We start from the raw sequence: 21,997 nt of genomic DNA on the forward strand, positions 1-21,997 counted from the left end.
TTCTGAACTACATATTCATAATGAAGCATGGCACGGCTCCCATGAATGTGCAAAATCTAGCCCACCTCTATTTGCCTTCACACACCCTCAGATCTACTACTCTGGTTAAATTTCAGGTGCCAAAGATTAGACTATCCCGTATGGGTGGCAGCTCTTTCTCTTATTTGGCCCTGTTTTATGGAATGCTCTTCCGATGTCTCTTCACACACAGACTCACCCTCTACTTTTTCGCAAGTCACTTAAAACTTGGCTTTTTAATCAGCAAGTTCCATTCCCCTATCTTTTGCTGTTTCCGATGGGGGCCGGGAAAACCTTTTGAGTAGCTGTTGTGCCTATATATAAGTTTAAATAACATAACATAACATAGATCCAATGGTCCTCAAATGTGTCGTTTTTACAAGTGCACTTTGGTCTCTCCTGGCCTTTTCCCTCTGAGCCCTCTGCTTCCTACCCTTGATGGCACTCTTTTACTGTGTCACTATGTCTTTCCAGTTGTCATTGGTGATGTCAAAGCAGAGGCAGTGGTCTTGGTGAACACTGGGAAATGGCTGCTGTGCTGAGACACCAGCTCTCAAAGATTGCTAAATAGGGGTTCGGGTGATATCCGAATTTTGCATTGCTGAAAGTCATATGGCATTACCATTCTGGGGACAGATATAAGTAACCAGTTCTAGGCTATAAAAATGCAGCTGGCCGGATCCACTGTTCCAAACACTTATCAGCTAATGATAGCTCCAGGGGTCAGAATTCGGGCAGAGCAGCAACATTTACTATTGGACTTTAAAAGTGTGGCGGTCAATTATTTGTGTTAATTTCAGTCGATGGATGAAGGCCTTACAGGGAAAAATATTCCAGAATAATTTTCTGAGTTTTTAGTGACCGCCTATAATCTGAAACTGATTATGGGTTTATTGTAAATCCAGCACTGATCTTAGCATGGGTAGTATATTACATTTTAGGCAGTATATTTCTCTTGCAGTAGGGTTATCTGTCTGTAACTCATGTGGTTTGCTGTCTGTAGTTCATGGGGTTTGATAGCCGTAGTTCATGCTGCTTGCTGTCTGTAGCTTATGTTGTTTTACTGGCTGTAGTCCACTGAGTTTGCTGGCTGTAGTCCACGGGGTTTGCTGGCTGTAGTCCATGGGGTTTGCTGGCTGTAGTTCATGAGGTTTGCTAGCTGTAGTTCATGGGGGTTTGCTGGCTGTAGTTTATGGTGTTTGCTGGCTGTAGTCCATGGGGTTTGCTGGCTGTAGTCCATGGGGTTTGCTGGCTGTAGTTCATGAAGTTTGCTAGCTGTAGTTCATGTGGCTTGCTGTCTGTAATTCATGGGGTTTGGTGGCTGTAGTCCATGGTGTTTGCTGGCTGTAGTCCATGGGTTTGCTGGCTGTAATTCATGGGGTTTCCTGCCTGTAGTTCATGGGTTTGCTTGCTGGCTGTAGCTTATGGGGTTTGCTGGTTGTAATTCATGGGGTTTCCTGCCTGTAGTTCATGGGGTTTGCTTTCTGGCTGTAGCTTAACTCAGTTAACTCAGTTAACATTAAGGAGGGTCAAACTGCAGGAAAGTGAGAACCCTGGAATAAAATAATCAGCCAAGATCATTGATGGAAAATGTGAACTACTAGGCTTCTTCTTGTCCCATTTTATTGATTAGTTTAAATGATAATTTAGTTATTACAGAAAATAAAAAGTTGGAATCAGAAGCCAAATGTATTAATACATGCAGTAATGCAATATGCCTTAAGTTGAGTAACCACAGTTGAATTTCAATAGTTTTCTGAAAAGCTAAATGAAAACAAATGCTTGTGCACAAAATGTAAACAGTACTTAAGAAAGTAGTCAAATTAAAAACAGGAAGGCCCGATAGATAAGAACCACACAGCACCTGGCCCTTTCTAGCTTAACAGCAGAATGACAAAGGGAGTGGAAGGGCGAGATTTTGATCGATACCTTATCACTATTGATCTAAACCCCGATCTGGTCGACTGAACCTTTGTTGCCTGTCATTGAAGGAAGAAAGTGCCTCTGTTACCAAGCTAGTTCACCCAATAAAGGACCCCGCTCCAAAAGATCACAAACAACTTCTAGCTTTCAAAAGTTTATTGTAAGGATAGGATAAGCTGCAAATACAGGCATCTCAGAATGAGATTCACGAGATACACAGGTCCAACTACATACATGTGCTCTCTGAAAGCCCTCAGACGAGCAACGGAAATTACTAACACAAGTTCTAAGAATAATAAAGCTATCAGCATTGACGCATATCTCTCCTTCATTTAAGTTGGAGGAAAACACACAGGTTAGGCTGTCCCTACCCTGCTCTAGATGGTATCCCTACTTAACCAAGTCTCAACCTAACAAAAGGTGTCAGCAGTGAATGACCCCAAGGGAAGTCACTCACTCTTAGTCTCTTGGTGAAAACCTATAGTTCTCCAGTCATGACCCCTCTCTGCCTACCCATCCGCTCTCTAAAGGGTCCTCAGGCATCTGCTCTAACTCCACCCAGGGGTGCTGTCCCTAATACAAAACAGTCAACAACATTTGAGACGCCCCTCATGAGACGCCCCTCACGTGGTGTATCTTCTGGCTTTTTCCATGCTGCTTTGTATTGGGCCTCATACGTTGGAGTTGACCTTGCTTCTCAGACTCTTCTCCGGCCCGCTGATACCCCTTAAACATTCCGGAACCCTCCTCCATGTCTGGGCCGTCTACTGAACAGACCTCTATTCATATTATTTATAATCGGATCCTCCCTTTCTCTTGCAGACAGACATCTGCAGCCAAGAACCCAACTCTCATAGACTTCCAAAAAGGTTCGCAACATTTCTCGGCCCAGACATGTACGTGTAAATCAATGTTAAAACATTTCAGGCCTACAGCATTTCTCATAATGATTATAGCATTCAACTTCTTCATTAATTAAAGCATATTAATACTCTTATTCTATTATTCAGTAAACACATCTATAAATCATGGCCCATTAATGCAATGACCAAAACATTATTTCAATCTATGTCGTGAAAAGAAACACCTTCCCCTTCCCTTCTAGCTCTGGCCCTGAGGCCTACCACATTCTGCGTTTAACCACATGCCATCTTACATTTTAGCAGCTACACGACATGGATTCAGGAATAATCGCATTTAATAAAATCATATAGTGTCACACATTTCTGTATTAGTTCCACTTCTACTTAAATCTCTACATTAGCTATACATTCAGAATATAATTGCAGATACTACTAGCACTCATGGCATTTCTCCTCATGATTTGTGCTTACTACGGGTAAGTGTGATGCACTCATACATTTAGGTCAGTTTGCGCTCTCTCAGTTCCCCCCTTTGATGACCTCTCGGGGTCATCACTAACATTTAAACTGCAGTTATTGCTAGCATAACTTGTCTCTGCGTTTCCAGAGCCCTCAGACTCCTGTACTGATTATCTTGTATGGCAGCCAATCTCTGCAGCTGCTCTCTTTGGGCCCTTTCTGACCTTCTTGCTCTGTACCATTTGAATACCCTCACCAATCCCCACAATATGATCCCACAGATCAATATTATGATGATAGGTTTTAGTATATACCACACAAAGCTTTTGCCTAAGGTGGAGATCCACCCTCCAACTTCACTCATTCCGTGGCCCACCTTTTCCCAGACATTTTCTCTACTCAAGTCTTCGATCTCCTTGTGAATATCAGTTATGTTCCTAATAACTTTCTCAAGGGGCTTCGAATTGTCTGGAATGTAAGTACAACATTCCTGGACCTTCAAAGCCTTACAGACTCCGCCCTCTTTTGCTAGTAGGACGTCTAACGCAAGACGGTTCTGAAGAACCATAGCCCTTATCGATTGCATCTCTCCCTCTACCAGCATTAAGGACTGAGCAGTGCTGGCAGACAACCTGTCGACGACTGTTGCCAGTCGTCTAATTTTAACATCATTAAGGATTAGTCCCAAAAGAGGGAACATAGCTCCAAAGACATCTCCAACCATTTCTGCATCTCCTATATCTCTCCTTCCCCTCGATGATGTCTTGCCCTCGATGATCACTAAGTCTTGTGCATGATATATTTTGGGGAAGACAATTGCTAGGTAACATGATCCATACCAGTTGTCAGGTAGTCTCACGTAGGCATTTCTTCCACATACAAAATACACATTTGGAATCACTTGCATTCCCTTCAGGAAATCTTTAGTATAGTACTCTATATTGAAAGCATGTTCACAGTCGACTTCTCCCACGTATATATTTTCATAATACGTTTTGGCTCGGTGAAGACATAGCTTTCCTCTCTGCGTCTTATCTAAAGCTATTGGACCACTACTACCCTTTCTCTTGTGTGCCTTCTCTTCCTCGGTCCAATCTGTTTTCCATTGTCCTGATTTTTTCAAAATCTTTTGTCTCCTGTAACGATCATCCACCTGCCCTATGAACTTCTTCTCGACTTCTGACACTTTGCATGTCAGGTTATTTCTACGGGCATGTGAAGTATCTAAGGTAATCCAAGGAATGAAGAACTTAGCCAATCTGTCTTCACTCTTCCAGTAGTCCCATTTGTTCATCTGCTTATAATTTGGGACTTCTGGCAACACTGAATCATAGTTGGAGAAATAGTATTCAAAACTATCTCTCTCATAAAATATACTAAGCAATAAGCTACATGTAATGCCATATGTCAGCGGGAGGTGATGATATCTAATGCCTTCATCTACAGACGCCGGCAACTGTATGCAGACGTAACAATCCTTAACCTCCATGGCATCCACGTATTCATATAAGAGTTTGGCATAAGCATTTGACCTAAAGTCTCCTTGGGACTCATCTACGTGTAACCTGCGGGCTTCTGCAGCTAATAACGCCTTCTCTTGAGTGTTTTCCCTTTTCTCACCAGCAACAGTGGGTGTAAGCGTTTCTACAGATTTCACATCAGTTACCTTCGCCTCTTCCTCATGTCCCTTTACATAAGAAATTGTTACCACTAAAGCTATTAATATTATCACTCCTACTATTAGTGTACCTATTATACATTTAGCTCTGCGGTTCTGGGTGCCGGCTTCCATTTCGTCAGACAATATGGCTCTCTCTTATCTTGGCACAAAGTTCCTTTCTTCTCGTTCCTTTACAGTCTCTTTTTACTCCTTTTGTCTTTTAGAATCACACAACTGGAAGCTAACAACCTTTTTCGCAAAAGTCCTTTAACAGTTCAATAAAGACAACCCTAGCCCTTCTCCATCAACTCAAGGGAAGTTCCCTAATATTCTCTGCTTCCTGGGCGCTAGGTAATCTTCTTTGTTTCTGCTCGCTTTATTTACAAAGTCCTTTAAGCATCTACTATCAGGTTTGTACCTGCAGCTTCGATAGCAAAGTTCAGTATTTCCAAACGAAGATTGTGCTCTTCATGGGCTGTTATCGTTGTACCAAAGTCGGGGAATTGCAATTCTGAAAGAAACATGTGTTTTAACTTGCTGAGGCGGGGAGGTCTGGGGAGCATGAATGTTAGTGACCCTTCTTGTTCGACTCCGGGTACCAACAGTCGTATTTCCACGGTGACGATGGGCTCAGAACTGGACACCACCACCGCTCGAATCCTCCCTGTCTCCTGTTTCAAAGACATTTGTCGCCAGATATGTCCACTCAGGTGTGGAGTATCTTCTGCTAGGCACACGCACTCTTCTTGACCTTCTTCGGTCCGGTGCTTCAGCGCCCTGAGCACCTTCTTCCGGGTCTGAATCTTCTGATATCGGAGGAAGGGTTACCTCTGGAGTTGACCTCAGGCTAGAGCTCCTTCTTTGCGGCCAATTAGCTTCTCCACGTGCCCTTCTACTCCTTCTCCTTCTTGTCTGCTCTCGCTCTCTGTCAGACCTGTCAGTGTCTGACTCGTACTCCCAGCTACTTTCTCCTTCTGTAGCGTCGTCTGTTTCGTTGTTGTACTGACCGTCCTCAGCTTGGTCAGACTCGTTCCCTGCTTCCGCTGGCACCTCTACAGCTTGGCTAGCCCCCTCTATGGCTTCTCGGTCTTCTGCTGGACGTCTATCCGAGAGAGGAGCTGTTTCTTCCCGAGGTGCTGGAACCCTTCGCGTATGTGACGCGTGGATCCAATTGGGCAGGCCTCCCACCTTCACAGCCGTATTCGCGATCAGGATGATCTGGAAGGGCCCACGCCAACGAACATCCAAGCAGCTTCTTCTCACATGTTTTTTCACCAGGACCCAGTCCCCAGGGTACAGGTCATGGCACGGGCCCTGGCACGATGGAACCTCGGCAGCCTGCACCTGAAGGGACACAGAATGAATGGCGTCAGACAGCCCCTTACAATAGTCCAGGATCATATCATCTGTGATATTTAACAGTGCAGTAGTTGGGACAGATGGCAGCCTCATTGCTCTCCCCATTAACACCTCATGTGGTGACAACCCCGTTCTTCTGTCTGGGGTACTACGAAGGCTCATGAGGACCAATGGCAGGGCGTCAGGCCAACTCAGGGTCGTTGAGGAACACACTTTTGCAATTCTGGCTTTGATCGTGCCATTGATCTGCTCCACAATTCCTGAGGCTTCTGGTCGGTAACTGCAATGCAATTTCTGATCTATGTTCAGAGCCGCACAAATCATCTTCACAAGCTCGCTGTTGAAATGCGTTCCCCTATCTGATTCCAAAGAGGCCGGCACCCCGAAGCGCGGAATGAGTTCCCTAAGCAGTAACTTGGCCACTGTGAGGGTGTCGCACCTACGTGTAGGGTATGCCTCAACCCATCTGGAGAATACACAAACAACCACCAAGACATAGCGGAGGCGGTTGCACCTCGGCATTTCAATGAAATCTATCTGCATTCGATTGAATGGACCTCCAGACCTTCCTATGTGACTCAGTGCAACTGGTGTTCTTTTCCCTACGTTCAGCTGCTGACAGGTCACACAACGCTGGCACACTGCTTCTGCTGCTATTCTAAACTTAGGATTGTACCAGGTCTGTCTAAACACTCTCAGCATAGCGTCTCTCCCTAGGTGTACGGGACCATGTATGTGTCTGGCCATTGGGCTCACCATCTCATTGGGCAACACTGCTCTGCCGTCTGCTGAGACCCAAAAATGGGACTCACCCACTACACATCCTGCCTTTTCCCATGTTTCTTTTTCAAAATCAGGAGCATTTTCTTGCATGTTTGCCAGTTCATCCCAAGTATCAACAGTTTCCAATATCATGGCTAATTCAGTCCTTACATTTATTCCGCCCACTTCCACCTCTGTGAAAGAGTACCCTTGTTCTGCGCAATACCGCGCGACTTCGTCGGCATATCTATTGCCTTTCGAAACGAAGTCCTCATTTCTGGTATGTGCGGTGCACTTTACAACTGCGATACCTGCTGGACATTGCAACGCCTCTAACAACAGGCGCACAAACTCTCCATTGCGAATGGGAGAGCCTGAAGAGGTCATGAACCCTCTTTGAGACCATAACTGCCCGTAATCATGAACCACCCCATAACCATATTGGCTGTCGGTGTATATGGTGACTCGAATTTGATTGCTTGCCAAGCAAGCACGTGTCAAGGCAATAATCTCGGCTACCTGAGCGGAGTGTACTCCTTCCAGGCACCCAGCTTCTACAACTCCAGTAATTGTACAAACAGCGTAAGCTGCTCTCAACTGCCCAACTTCGTCTCTTACACATGAGCCATCGACAAAGAAAATTTCGTCTGGGTCGGTCAGTGGCTCATCTACGATGTCGGGTCTGGGTTTGGTGCATAGTTCAGTCACATCGAGGCAGTCATGGTCTGTACATTCATCATCATCCTCGATATCATTTGGGAGTGGCATCAAGGTGGCAGGGTTCAAAACAGAGCATCTCTTGAGGGTCACATTCTCTGCAGCAAGAATAACTTGCTCATAGCGCGTGAGCCTGCTGTTGGTCAGATGCTGTGTTTTGGTCCTGGTCATCAACAGTTCAACAGAATGGGGCACGCACACCTCTAACGGGTGCCCCATGACGATATTTTCACATCTCTCAATGCTGACACCCGTTGCAGCAACGGATTTGAGACATCCGGGCAACGCTGCGGCTACTGGGTCTAAAGTAGCCGAGAAATAAGCAACTGGTCTACGGGCATTCCCATGGATTTGGACTAACACAGACAACGCGCAACCTTCTCTCTCACAACAGTAAAGCAAAAATGGTTTATTGTAATCAGGCATTCCCAATGCCGGAGCACGACACAGGTCCTCTCGCAGCTGTAAGAATGCCATCAAACAGTCTTTGTCCCATGGTACCGGATCGCTCACCTCCTTATGCGTCAGTCTTTGCAAGGGCTTTGCTTTCAGTGAAAAGTTCGCGATCCACTGTCGGCAATAACCCACCATCCCTAGGAACATCCTGACCTCTCTCTGTGTCTTAGGCGCATTCATTTTCATGATCGCCTCTATCCTGTCTGGTGAAACCTTTCGTTTGCCTTTCTCTATTCTGTGTCCCAAGTACTGCACTTCTGTCAGGCAGTACTGCAACTTTCCCGGGGACACCTTGTGCCCATTGGCAGCTAGGTGATTTAACAAAGCAATGGAGTCCTCCCTGCAAGCTTCTTCTGTTTCTGACGCCACGAGGAGGTCGTCTATGTACTGGACCAGAACTGACTTCTGGGGCAGCACTAGACTTTCAAGATTTTTCTTCAAAAGCTGGTTAAAGATCGATGGGCTCTCTGTATACCCCTGAGGAATACGACACCATGTTAGGACGCGACCTTCCAGCTTAAATGCGAAAAGAAAATGGCTTTCTTCGTCCAGAGGGATCGAAAAGAAAGCCTGACAAAGATCAATCACAGTGAACCACTCAGCTTGGAATGGAATCTGAAACAGTATCACTGATGGATTCGGTACCACTGGACAACACGAAACGACTATGTTATTAATCTTTCGAAGGTCCTGCACTATCCGAAATTTCCCATTTGGTTTCTGCAGACCCATAATCGGGGAGTTGCATGGACTACCCACGATTTCTTTCAGTATTCCCTGTTTAATCATGGACTCGATCACGGGTTTTATGCCTGCAATCGTTTCTGGAGTCAATTTATATTGGGGTGTTCTTGGGAACTCAGCATGCGGTTTCACTACAATTTTCACTGGGTCCACCCCTTTGACCAATCCAATCTCTTCCCCAGTGAAGTCCCATACTTCTGGTGCCACTGTCTCTCTCAAGTCCCAGGGGAGCTCATCTACTGTCAAAGTAGGGTACAGCTCCACGCATATTCTTGAGTTTGCAACTTTGAAGTCTGCGTCATCATCATTGGTCAATACCTCCACTCCCTGAGGTGTACAGTATATTGTACAATTCAATTTACACAACAGGTCTCTGCCTAGCAGACACACAGGACTTGAATCACAAACCACAAACTGGTGCTCATCGCTGTACTTCCCTATTTTCACCTGTACTGGTTCTGTCAATTGGCTGGTTATTCTCCTGTTTGCGACCCCCACCACTTGTATGGTCTCTCCAGACATGGGCAGGTCTGGAACTGCAGCTGATCTGATCGTGGATCTAGTGGCTCCTGTGTCCACCAGAAATGTCGTGGGGCACCCTGCTACTTCTGCTTCGACATAGGGTCCCCTCTGGTCCACCTCCAAGGCTGCCCCGAGGGTGCAGTCTTCTCTTTCCACTCTCTGTCCGGTTAATGGGTCCACATAATAGCACTCTTCTCCTTCTACAAACAGGGGCATCTGTCTATAGGTCTTACCCATAGTCCCTACTCGGGGAGGTTGCGGGAACTGGGCTCGGGGAGGAGCCCCCCCCCCTTTTAGCACCTTTCCCTGGTATGGCGTCACCCCTCTCGTAGGCGCTCTCTGGACCTCTTCCTCCTCTTCCTCTTGTTCTCCTATCTCTACGTTGTAGGGACACTCGCGTTTCCAATGCCCCACCTCGTTACACTGGTGGCACCTAGTCGTTTTCTTCAAGGCAGCTATGTCTATTCTGGGTCTAAAGGTGGAACTCTCCTCATTGCCCTTGTTCTGACTGTACTGCTTCTTTCCTCCCGTACCTGTTCCTTGCTGCTGTTGCTGCTGTCCCCCCTTCCCTGCTGCCTGCATCTGTACCACCATCAATTTTTCTTTTAGTTTCTTAGCCTTGGAGTCTATCTCATCACAGCAGTACCTAGCATATCTCAGTATTTCATCTAGGGGTCTATTCTGCCAACAAATCAAGTGTTGCTGAATCATTAAACTAATATCCGGTCTCAGTCCCAGGACGAACTTGGACACAAATTGCCCTATGTCTTTTGGATCCATTACATCCAAGCCGCTATACTGTTTAAACGCCTTCAGCAATCTCTCATAATATTCGTGGACTGTCTCTTTGGGTTCCTGTCTGGTTCGGTCTATTTTGACCCAATCTATGTCTTGCATTGGCACTTTCTCTTTCAGCCAAGTCATCACTCTCTCGAATTTTGCCATCACAATCTCGGACGGCCCATTAGTCTTAGCATCTCTCTCCGGCTCCGTTGTGGGCCACTCAGCGCTAACCTTGCATGCTGTCCACAGATCTCCTGGTACTACAATGTCAAACAGCGTGTTCAGATCTATCCATAGGACCTTTGAGATTTTTACAAATCTCTCAACTTGCTTGTACCACTCCACTGGGCTTTCCCGCAATTTGGGGAAGGAGGTGGTAAAAGCAGCTAAATCTCCCCTACTCCAAGGGACATGTACATAATTCCCATTTGCGACTTCACGCAAAGGGTATGCTTCTATTCCCTGCAGCCTTCCTGGTGTCGTACCAAGCGTGCTTCTCCTGACGGTCCCTTTCTTGGACCACCTCTCTTCCCACTTATCTAGTGCCCTCCATGTCCTTATTCCAGTGATCAGTTCCCTTATGTGCGTTTTCAGCCCGATCGTTCTCCTCTCATCTAGGTCTCGATCCGTGTAATGTAGCCTGTGGTTACCCTGTAATGCTTTGGTTCTTGACAGGTCCACCATATATTTGCCTGCTAGTTCGACTAACTTCTCATGGATTGCTCTCGCTTTTCGAGTGATGTCCTTTGCCATATACAGTATTTCATCTTGCTCATACATTTCCATTCTTTCTAAAGGCAGGGTACCATCTACCATGTCATCCAGGTCTGACCTTAAGCTGGCGACATCGAGTCTCTTAGCTTTTATCTCAGCTCGCAATATGTCTTTCGAAGGGGGCTCACTGGTCTCCCTACCATCCCAACTCCGAGCTCTACGTTTGGGCTCGGGAGAGTTAATGAGTGCTCTCCCTTGCTCCCATCTCTCCAGGTCCCATGCTCGGCCATCCGATCTTGGAAGGTGATGGAACACGGGCCTGTTACCCCCACTCTCTCCTGCTTCTCTCCTTTCACCATACGCCTCTCTGTTATTTTCCCTCTGTTCGCTACTCTCCCTTTGCCTAGTATCGCTCAGTATCCGATACGATCCTTCCTGGTTCCCCATATTCCCTGGGCTGCGCTCGTTTCCGTCATCACAGGGACTATGGTGCGACCTCTCACAACTCCCATTCTGTTCTCTGGTGCCGGGCACACAGTGTGGACACTTAAAGCTGTTTCTGTACTCTTGCGCTCTCCTCTCCCCTTCACTGAGAATTGGGCACGCCACCCCTCCACTCCCGGGGCCCCCGTTTTCCAGGTCTGTTCTATTCCCACTCCGGGCCCAATGGGTGACTCCCCTACTATCTCTCTCTCTCCAGTCCCACTCCGGGCTGCTCTCCCCAGCCCCGCAGTGAGTCCGAGCTCGGCTGTCCTGACTTTCCCTTTCAGCTTCTGCAGCTATGATGCTCTTGTGAGCCTCCACTGCCTCATCCCACTTCTTCATGTACTCATTTAGCTCTTGAAAGGATTTTCGTCCAGATCCCCTCAGATCCACTGGCCATCTAGGGCCCCCGGGATCCCCTCCTGGATCCCCTGCTGTGTGCATCGGGGTGCTCCACTCTCTGGGTATCGGCATCTGACTTGGGGAATTGATCGTATCGTTCCTCCTTGCCGTCTCTGCTCTTTCTCCGTCCTTCCGTACCCGTTCTTCCCCTCTTGCTCTCTCTGGGTCATATATCGATACTATAGGACCTATGGTAACAGGTACCTGCAGTGCAGCTGGTAATCCGTAGGATGTGGCGCACTCCGTTTCCGGCGCTCTTTGTACCACAAACCTCCCGACTACCTGTTGCACCTGACTAGGCTGGGACAGCTCTTTCTTTGCCTCAGGATCCCACTCTGAACTGGGAAGCGGTCCATGCTCTCCTGTATTGCCCCCCTTTTCTCTTTCACTATGCTCGACCTCTCCCCCTGCTCTATTATACGGGGGTGGCCTGTCTGTCAGTAATCTGTTTATCAGGCTGTCCTCTGTTTCGCTCTCATCATCTTCTTCTAGGGGGCTTTTATTACCGGGCACCTCTAACACTGGGTACAGTTTATTTACTTCCATGTTATGCACTCTCCATCTTTTAGCATCCGCATCCCACCTGGCATCCTGCACTGCCCTTACCGATCGTTTCACCCTTTCTTGTCGTCTGTTCATATTTTTTTCATGCGCTGCCCTAATCCATGCATCAAGGGCTTCAAACTGGGTCGGTCTAGGCAAGGGTCTCATTGAGGTCATGACTGATTTTAATCGATGTAACACCTCTAATCTGAACGTCCCGTACTTCGGGAACGTCAGTTCCTCATTTCCTTCCGTAATCTTACTCCACTCTGATATCCAAAGGATCGTATGCAGCCCAACATTCACTGCCATGTAACGAGCCGGCGTACCCTCCGGCGGGGCTTCTTCCCCTTCATCCGATCCCCGCTTCTCTTTTTTAAACGCCGCTCTCAACCATTTAAAACACTTCATAATTATGCGCACAATATCCAGCCTCGCTACTCTGTTTACTTCCTGATGACAATCCACCAATCCTGTCGCGGCTTTGCTAACTTGGCCTATCGCAGCGCGGTCTTTCTCCGGTCGGCCAATCCCAGCTCGCCACTTTCTGACGTCTTTGCTAGCTGGCCTATCACAGCACGGTCTTTCTCCGGTCAGCCAATCACTGCGCGACACTTCCTGACGTCACTTTTCTCCGCTTCGCAGCAGCACCCCTCCTTTCTCAACTCGTCTCCCGGTCATGCATGCGTCCCATTCATACACCGAAAAATGACTACTTCCGACCAAGCGGTCACTTCCCTCGACTGTACGTCCACAGTCTATATGTAATTGTCAACACAACTGACGAAATGTCTATCGTCTCTCTGATAGGTTGCTTACACACACAGTAACCTCCGACCAGCGTCCGTTACTCACGCACTCACTCTTACGTTCCCCCTATCTCGGTCTTTCGGGTGATCAATGGTACCTCATGACCCCCTTCACACTATTTGACAATTACTCTGGGTGTCCGATACACCCGAACCACTTAAGCTCTCCTTGAACTTAAGATTTCCACCGGTTGCGCGCGCTCACAACCTGTTCCACAGTCACTCTACAGACATTCCAACTCCGCCAGACATTACAACATAGATACAATACAAAAACACCGCAATCTAACACGCATGACCCTTTATACTCACTCTCGACCGATACTGCTGCTTTTTCTGTCTCACGTCATCCGGATCTTCTTCCGCGGGCGGTTCTTCCGATCATCGATTTCTAGGGGCCTTGGGGTAAGCTAACCTGGCCTAGGTCACCGTCCTCAAGAAGGCAACCATCCTCTATAGCTACCAACTGGAAGGGCGAGATTTTGATCGATACCTTATCACTATTGATCTAAACCCCGATCTGGTCGACTGAACCTTTGTTGCCTGTCATTGAAGGAAGAAAGTGCCTCTGTTACCAAGCTAGTTCACCCAATAAAGGACCCCGCTCCAAAAGATCACAAACAACTTCTAGCTTTCAAAAGTTTATTGTAAGGATAGGATAAGCTGCAAATACAGGCATCTCAGAATGAGATTCACGAGATACACAGGTCCAACTACATACATGTGCTCTCTGAAAGCCCTCAGACGAGCAACGGAAATTACTAACACAAGTTCTAAGAATAATAAAGCTATCAGCATTGACGCATATCTCTCCTTCATTTAAGTTGGAGGAAAACACACAGGTTAGGCTGTCCCTACCCTGCTCTAGATGGTATCCCTACTTAACCAAGTCTCAACCTAACAAAAGGTGTCAGCAGTGAATGACCCCAAGGGAAGTCACTCACTCTTAGTCTCTTGGTGAAAACCTATAGTTCTCCAGTCATGACCCCTCTCTGCCTACCCATCCGCTCTCTAAAGGGTCCTCAGGCATCTGCTCTAACTCCACCCAGGGGTGCTGTCCCTAATACAAAACAGTCAACAACATTTGAGACGCCCCTCATGAGACGCCCCTCACGTGGTGTATCTTCTGGCTTTTTCCATGCTGCTTTGTATTGGGCCTCATACGTTGGAGTTGACCTTGCTTCTCAGACTCTTCTCCGGCCCGCTGATACCCCTTAAACATTCCGGAACCCTCCTCCATGTCTGGGCCGTCTACTGAACAGACCTCTATTCATATTATTTATAATCGGATCCTCCCTTTCTCTTGCAGACAGACATCTGCAGCCAAGAACCCAACTCTCATAGACTTCCAAAAAGGTTCGCAACATTTCTCGGCCCAGACATGTACGTGTAAATCAATGTTAAAACATTTCAGGCCTACAGCATTTCTCATAATGATTATAGCATTCAACTTCTTCATTAATTAAAGCATATTAATACTCTTATTCTATTATTCAGTAAACACATCTATAAATCATGGCCCATTAATGCAATGACCAAAACATTATTTCAATCTATGTCGTGAAAAGAAACACCTTCCCCTTCCCTTCTAGCTCTGGCCCTGAGGCCTACCACATTCTGCGTTTAACCACATGCCATCTTACATTTTAGCAGCTACACGACATGGATTCAGGAATAATCGCATTTAATAAAATCATATAGTGTCACACATTTCTGTATTAGTTCCACTTCTACTTAAATCTCTACATTAGCTATACATTCAGAATATAATTGCAGATACTACTAGCACTCATGGCATTTCTCCTCATGATTTGTGCTTACTACGGGTAAGTGTGATGCACTCATACATTTAGGTCAGTTTGCGCTCTCTCAGGAGTGAATTCCTCCCTAAGTAGCAAGTATTTATGATGTTTCAGGCAAAGACAGCATACATTTTCATAGCATGTCATTATATAAAAAGGCAGCGTTAAAATGGTACCTGAATTTCAATTATTTTCTGAATAGCCAAACGAAAACAAATATGTGTGCACCACATTGAAACATGCACTTTTCAGAATGGCCTAGTTATGTTAACTGAACCAAACCTATGTTACTTACTTTTTTCCTAAATAAATGTATTTTCAACAGGGGGGAATGGGCGCTTGAGATGGGATTAAAATATTTCTGTGCCACTTTTTAAATTCACTCTCAGTTTGACTTTGTCCACTGTAATGTGTTTACTGTCCAGGCCCTGCAGCCATTTCTTTGCTTCATCTCACCTTTGTCAGACTGCTCCCTTTCTCTGACATGGTGAGACTTCTAAAATAGCCCCTCCATATTAGGTTAGGTGCAAAAATGGCAGTGCAGGTAGAAATTGAATTGGACTTTTGCTCACAGCTGTGCTGAAAAGTCAACATAACTCGCCCGTCCGCCCTCTTTTGTGCATTTGTCAAGTGCCTTTAACAGATGTATGATGGTACAACGCGGTAGAAAACACCACGGTACCATCACAACGCAGGTTTTACAACGCAAGTCGTTACCACGACTTGCGCTGTAGGGTGCTGGACTTAGGAATAGTAAAATTTACTATTCCAACACCAGCCTACGTACAGTAGGGAAGGTGTTGGAATAGTAAATCTACTATTCCTTAGTCTAGAGCGCCCTCCAGCGCAAGTCGTGGTTACGACTTGTGTTGTAAAACCCGCGTTGTAACGGCACTGCGGTGTCATTACCGCGTCGTAATGGGTGTTTAGCGCCTTTCACACCAGCCTTTTGCAGGTAGCCTTGAGGCGGTAATGGCAGTTGTTTTTTCGTGGCGCTGGGCACTTTTACCACATCGCACTGGTAGATAGGATAAAATCACTCCACACGCATGTACCTCTAAAGTGAAATTGAAACATACACTACTATGTAGGAAAAGCCGGGTTTTGCATAAAGTTACTGTGTCTGCTTATGTGTAAATGAACACCGATATGTACTTTTATGTTATGATTTTTGCAAATTAACATGATTGATTTTGGAGGCATGATGTGATTTTGATTTTCACCAGTCACTTTCATGTTATTGCAGGAGCTGGCGACGCACTCACTGACATGAGCACTACTCCTGGAGGTAAGAAAATAACACTGCAAAATGTATATTTATTTTGATTTTGAGTTATTTGCATTTGCCTAACTCTTATTCATTTCACGCCCTTAGGGTGACGTCTGAAATCTGCTGATGTAATTGTAGTCTCTGGTGATGGAAGTTTTGCTGCAGTTCTGTGTGAGTGACTCGCACTCACGTGTGTTTGCGTGCAGGTCTGTGTGTAGGCAAATTAATGTCCTTATCACTACTTCAATCACCTCTCTCCTTTTTCCAATTTATTAAAGTACAAATTGCTCACATCTAAATAAACATTTCAGATTCCACCTGTTGGCTAAATGCGTCATTTTCCTACAGGCCAGCTCACTTCTAGGTCTGAGTGAACCAATTCACCTGACACAAGGGTCAATCTAAAGGGATTCTGGTGCATCTCAAGCCTTGAGGGGGCAGTGCATTCTGTTTTTTTTTTTAACTTTTACTGTGTGTGCTGACTAAAGGATCTGGAAATGGATGCTACAGAAAATGAAGTTCCTCTTACTTTCTGTAGCATCAACTTTTCAGAGCTTTTGTCAGTGCTTGCTCTTCAGTGCTACCGTATCCCTCGCCAACTGATTATAAACATGATGGCGTTCTTGGAACCTCATTCTACGTATCCTATTATTGTTTTACCTTTCCAATATGGCTGCCATGTGTATCACCCGTTGGAATCACCAGGGTGCAAGCCCTGATAAAAGCATATTTGGGACCACCACAGTTCTCCTCACATGTTTTTGTATCAGGTCTCCAAATTCAGGCCAGCAGTCTTTGAAGGCGGTCTGTGGAGAGCCCTTACCATAAACCATGAGCGGCAATCGGGACACAATTGGTTGTGGATTTTCAATTCATATTACAAGCTTTTTGTTGGCACTACTTGGAAGTAAAAAAACTTTGGAGATGGTTCAGATGTTGGCGGACGGTGCACGCTGTCGCAAAAGCAACGGTAGGCCTTGTCCATCAAACTCTGAGTCTGCCTACCTCATTTAGAGATGAGCGTACCCTAAACGTTCCGCTAATGGAGCCCCCATTGCCTCTTTCACCTGAGAGCTTCTTCCTATATGCCACAGAGTCTCGGCTGGTGGAAAATGGGCATTGCATCGTCCACCCTTTTCATGGTCCCATGACGTAGAGTCTTTAGTTTTATTTTTTCCCAAAACAAACTCACACTTTGGGCCCTTGGAACACAGACAACTCTGAAAAGCCCTAAATATGCATGTATTTTGGTCTCCACCACAAGATGGAAGACAACCTCAGAGCCGGTTGCGCACTGCCGTATGCCATCCTTTCGCTAAGTTAAATAGGGACTTTGTGCCCACTTCTACCACCTAACACTCTGTCAGAAGGCTCCAGTGCTTCATTGTTGAACTGATACATGTGTTAACTTGTCCTTATTGTTCAACTACTAGATTTGAAAAGAAATGTGAGGCAGCACAAGGACCTTTTTTGTCTAGTGCTTCATTTAAACTTTATATTCACTCTTTGCTTTGCTTCCTGAATGTCTCCAGTGTAAGGCCTTATGTTTATGAAAAATAATACCCAGATAAACCTACTGCTCTCAGAGTGCTCTTGCTGTGAGAGACTGAATAATGTGTGAGCTGAAGCAAGGTGTGCATTAATGCCATGAATGCAGAATTTCAAATGACTTTAAATCTCTGTATTCAACAAAGGTGTTATGCAACCATTGTAATGAAAGAAGAGAAAATGTAAAAATGCATAATATCTCTAGGCTAAGAATCTGCTTCATTTGAATCCGCAAGATGCCTTATTTATGTGGGAGCCACAATAGTTTCTAATGTACCAAGGAGGGGTGCTGATGAAATACATTCACAAGGCTGATTAGCAGGTGATTGCCACCAGAAAAATGGGATTGCATTCTGGAACCAAAATATCTGTTACTTACTGCGTATTTGTTTATAGCATGGTTTAATTTGGTTTAGTTGGCATGAATGGTTATGTTAGGTTAGGATAGGTTAGCTTAGCTTAGGCTAGGTTGGTTAGGTTAGATTAGGCTAGGTTAGGTTAAACTGGGGAAATAACCATTACAACGCAGTCATTACAACGCACTACCTTTACAACACAGTCTTTACAACGCAACATCCTTTACATCCCATGCCATTACAAAGCAGCCATTACAAAGCACTACCTTTACAACGCAGTCATTCAACGCAACATCCTTTACATCCCATGCCATTACAAAGCAGCCATTACAAAGCATGTCACTACAACGCATTCCATTACAGCGCATTATAAAGTAAGTAATGGGAAATAGTAATTTATTACCCCTACACTATCCAACACTTACCCTACTGTTGCACTCACTGGAGTGGGAATAGTCATTTTTACCCCTACACTATCCAACACTTACCCTACTGTTGCACTCACTAGAGTTGGAATAGTAATTTTTACCCCCACACTACTGTTGCCCTAAAAGTATTATGCATTGTAATGGAATGCGTTGTAAGTGTAGTTTCTAAAAAATGTATTGTGATGGCATGCGTTATAAAATCATGAGTTGTAATGGATGTTGCGATGTAAAAACAGTGTTGTAAAAGTTTGCGTTGTAACGTGTCCAATTCGTTAAACTGTTCTGAAGTTCTCGTACAACTCACAGGGTTTTATGGCACACCAATAGTGATCAGCCTAAACCATCCTTAATTAGGAAAGAACCTGCCCAGCTTTGAGTAAATATATTCCTGTATCCTAAATTGTCAGAAGTGCTGGTTTAGCAGAGTAGTGGCCTGCACCGAGGAGGCCCAGCCTTCCCTCTACTATCTTTGAATCTGAGACATGGTCAACAATCTTGATCCCCAGGAGAATGTTCAAGAACATTATCCATAAGTGAAGTCAGGCATATTCAGAGATGGTGTGTTGGGTGGTAAATGCTTAGCTGCAATGTATTAGTTGGCTGCATACTAAAATAATGGAAATAAATGCTTATTTGTTAAGCAGTTGATACAGTTTTACTAAGGATGACTTTGATGTCCTAGCAATATATTTGTTTGCAGTAATGAGGAGTTTTGCAGCTGCACTTTTGAATATTTAGCTAACAATGGACATCTGTTGATCACGTGTTCCACTTTTCACAGATTCACTACTGATTGAATATAGTGAATATTCTTCTTACTTAAAGGCATTTTGTAACGTTATGTTGGCACCAGTGGCAGAAGGTGATCCTTGAATATCGTGGGGCGTAATACCTGCCAGGACTTCACCCCACTTTTTTAAAGTTTTGCCTCCCCTCATACTCACTCCCTCTCACATTTACTCTCTTCCCCCTCACTCACTCTAACTCACATTTTCTCACTTACTCATTCTCGCTCATACTCACTCCCACTCACTGTTACACACAAACATCCTCACGGGTTCTCATTCTCACTTACAACCACACTTACACACACTTACTCTTTCACACTCACTGACACTGGACCGCAGTGTCAGTGAGCTATGCCCCTGACTCACTTCCACTCCCTCTCTCAGTCACTCATTCTTTCTAACGAACTCAATCTTTCAATAACTCCCTCATCCTCACTTTCACTTATTCATACACTCTCAAACTCTTATTCTCATTTACTTTCTCTCTCATTGACACTCGCAAACACATTCGCCTTCAATCACTCACACACACACTCACAAACCCATACATATATTAATAGAAAAACATTTTTTTACTTACCTAGCTTCCTTTGCTGGCAATTCTGAGCCTAGATTGTAGCAGCAGAGCAGGAAACTGGAGCTGGAACCAGCAAGCAATGCTTCCCAACGAGGAGCCTGACCGAGCGGCACGGGCAGGTTGGAAAAGGGAAAGACCCACCTCAATCCCTCCCCCAGCTACTTGATAGGACTCGAAGCCCAGCCCTATAAGTAGCATAGTCAGAGCTGGGGATCCTGCCAATGCTACTCTGTATGGCTTCAACTGGCCTCGGGATGAAATGGCATGCGCCCGACAGCCACATTTTAGCAGATATATTGAGCCGTCTGGGGCATGCGCAGTATGTTTGCTAAGTAAAATGGGTTGTGCTTGTGTGATGGGATTGCAGTTGAACTACAGCGCTGAGACATGTTGTATTTTAATATCACTGTCGCTGTTTGTGGCTCAACCCTCTCAGATCCCTCCGTCTCCTGCTATCAGGAGCCTGGAGATGCCAAAAGGGCTGACCTGTACACTGGTAGTGTCCATGAAAACACCAAAGTCTTGTTTTCATGAACACTGCTAAATTAAATGATGTGCAGTGTTAGGATAATGGTACAAAGGGGGTGGTAATGGACGGAGCATCTGAACCAATCAAACACTCACACCCAGTCAAAAGATCTGGGTTTAACCCATCACCGTTTTTTGCTTGGCAGTTCGGGCTGGACTGTTCCCATGAGGCACAGGGTCAGACTGATTTGCATATAGCCATGTCTGAACTGGGGTGGCAGAGTGGGCTAAAGAACGGTGATGGATTAAACCCAGATCTTTTGACTGGGTGTGAGTGTTTGATTGGTTCAGATGCTCCGTCCATTACCACCCCCTTTTGTACCGCTTTTGGCCGCCATAAGTGTGGCAGGGTATGCTCAGACATGAGTCCCTCGCTCACTTTGCCACTGGATTCAAGCAATCCGGGCTGAAGACTGCTGTAATGCCAGAAACCGGTCCTCGGAAGCTTGTTTCCGGTCCAGGGAAGGCATAGCTTGGCAGTTCGGGCTGGACTGTTCCCATGAGGCACAGGGTCAGACTGATTTGCATATAGCCATGTCTGAACTGGGGTGGCAGAGTGGGCTAAAGAACGGTAATGGATTAAACCCAGATCTTTTGACTGGGTGTGAGTGTTTGATTGGTTCAGATGCCCCGTCCATTACCGCCCCCTTTTGTACCGTGTTAGGATAATGTGCAGAATGTATGGCCGGGGACCGTGCCATGGAGCCCCTTCCACAGAGCTGCCACTGGTTGGCATCGCAAAAATGGTGCATAGTTTGGCATCAGAATAACCTCACAGCCTTGTTTATTGTCTAGGCTGCTTTCCACACATTTCTAGGTTTCCATCACAGACCGGATTCTGAGTCAACCTGTGATGTTCAGTTTCATCTCTAGGTTAGGTAGACACATCTAATGTTTAGGTACGCTCTTCCCTCTCCCTTGGATTGCATGAGTTACTATTTTGCAGACTGTGAGTTGCCTGGTGGCACTATATTGCTGACTAAAGGATCTGGAAATGGATGCTACAGAAAATGAAGTTCCTCTTACTTTCTGTGGCATCAATTTTTCATAGCTTTTGGCAGTGCTTGCTCTTCAGTGCTACTGTATCCCTCGCCAACTGATTATAAACATGATGGACTTCTTGGAACCATATTCTACATACCCTATTATTGTTTTACCTTTCCAATATGGCTGCCATAGTTATAATCGTTGGAATCACTGGGGTGCAAGCCCTTATAAAAGCATCCGAAAATTAATGCTCCAAAAAATTAAGTTACCCTTGTTTCTGTTTTATACACTTGTTAGATGGTTTTGTGTGTGCTTCCTCACCAGTGCAAACAAGTATTAGCAAAGCAAACAGCATGCCATACAAATGTCAAACCTGTTGGCTTTACCAATGCTTGTTGATTTTACTTCGCAGCAGAACTGTCCTGGTTTTTAATTTCCTGTCAGTTTTGCCAGCACAGGGCAGATCCAGACACATGTGATTCAGTATATTCCTAAT

The 21,997-nt window shown here is 45.5% G+C and overlaps 1 long non-coding RNA gene across 1 annotated transcript in view; it reads left to right on the forward strand.

The window, feature by feature from the left end:
• LOC144773458 (uncharacterized) overlaps positions 1-21,997 on the forward strand; it is a 524,491-nt gene that overhangs the window by 403,690 nt on the left and 98,804 nt on the right. The window contains exon 3 of the long non-coding RNA XR_013599984.1: positions 16,266-16,307. This is a non-coding gene — a long non-coding RNA (uncharacterized LOC144773458). The remainder of the gene's footprint in view (positions 1-16,265; positions 16,308-21,997) is intronic.

This window comes from Lissotriton helveticus, chromosome 8, assembly GCF_964261635.1.
Source record: "Lissotriton helveticus chromosome 8, aLisHel1.1, whole genome shotgun sequence".
Lineage (NCBI taxonomy): Eukaryota > Metazoa > Chordata > Amphibia > Caudata > Salamandridae > Lissotriton > Lissotriton helveticus.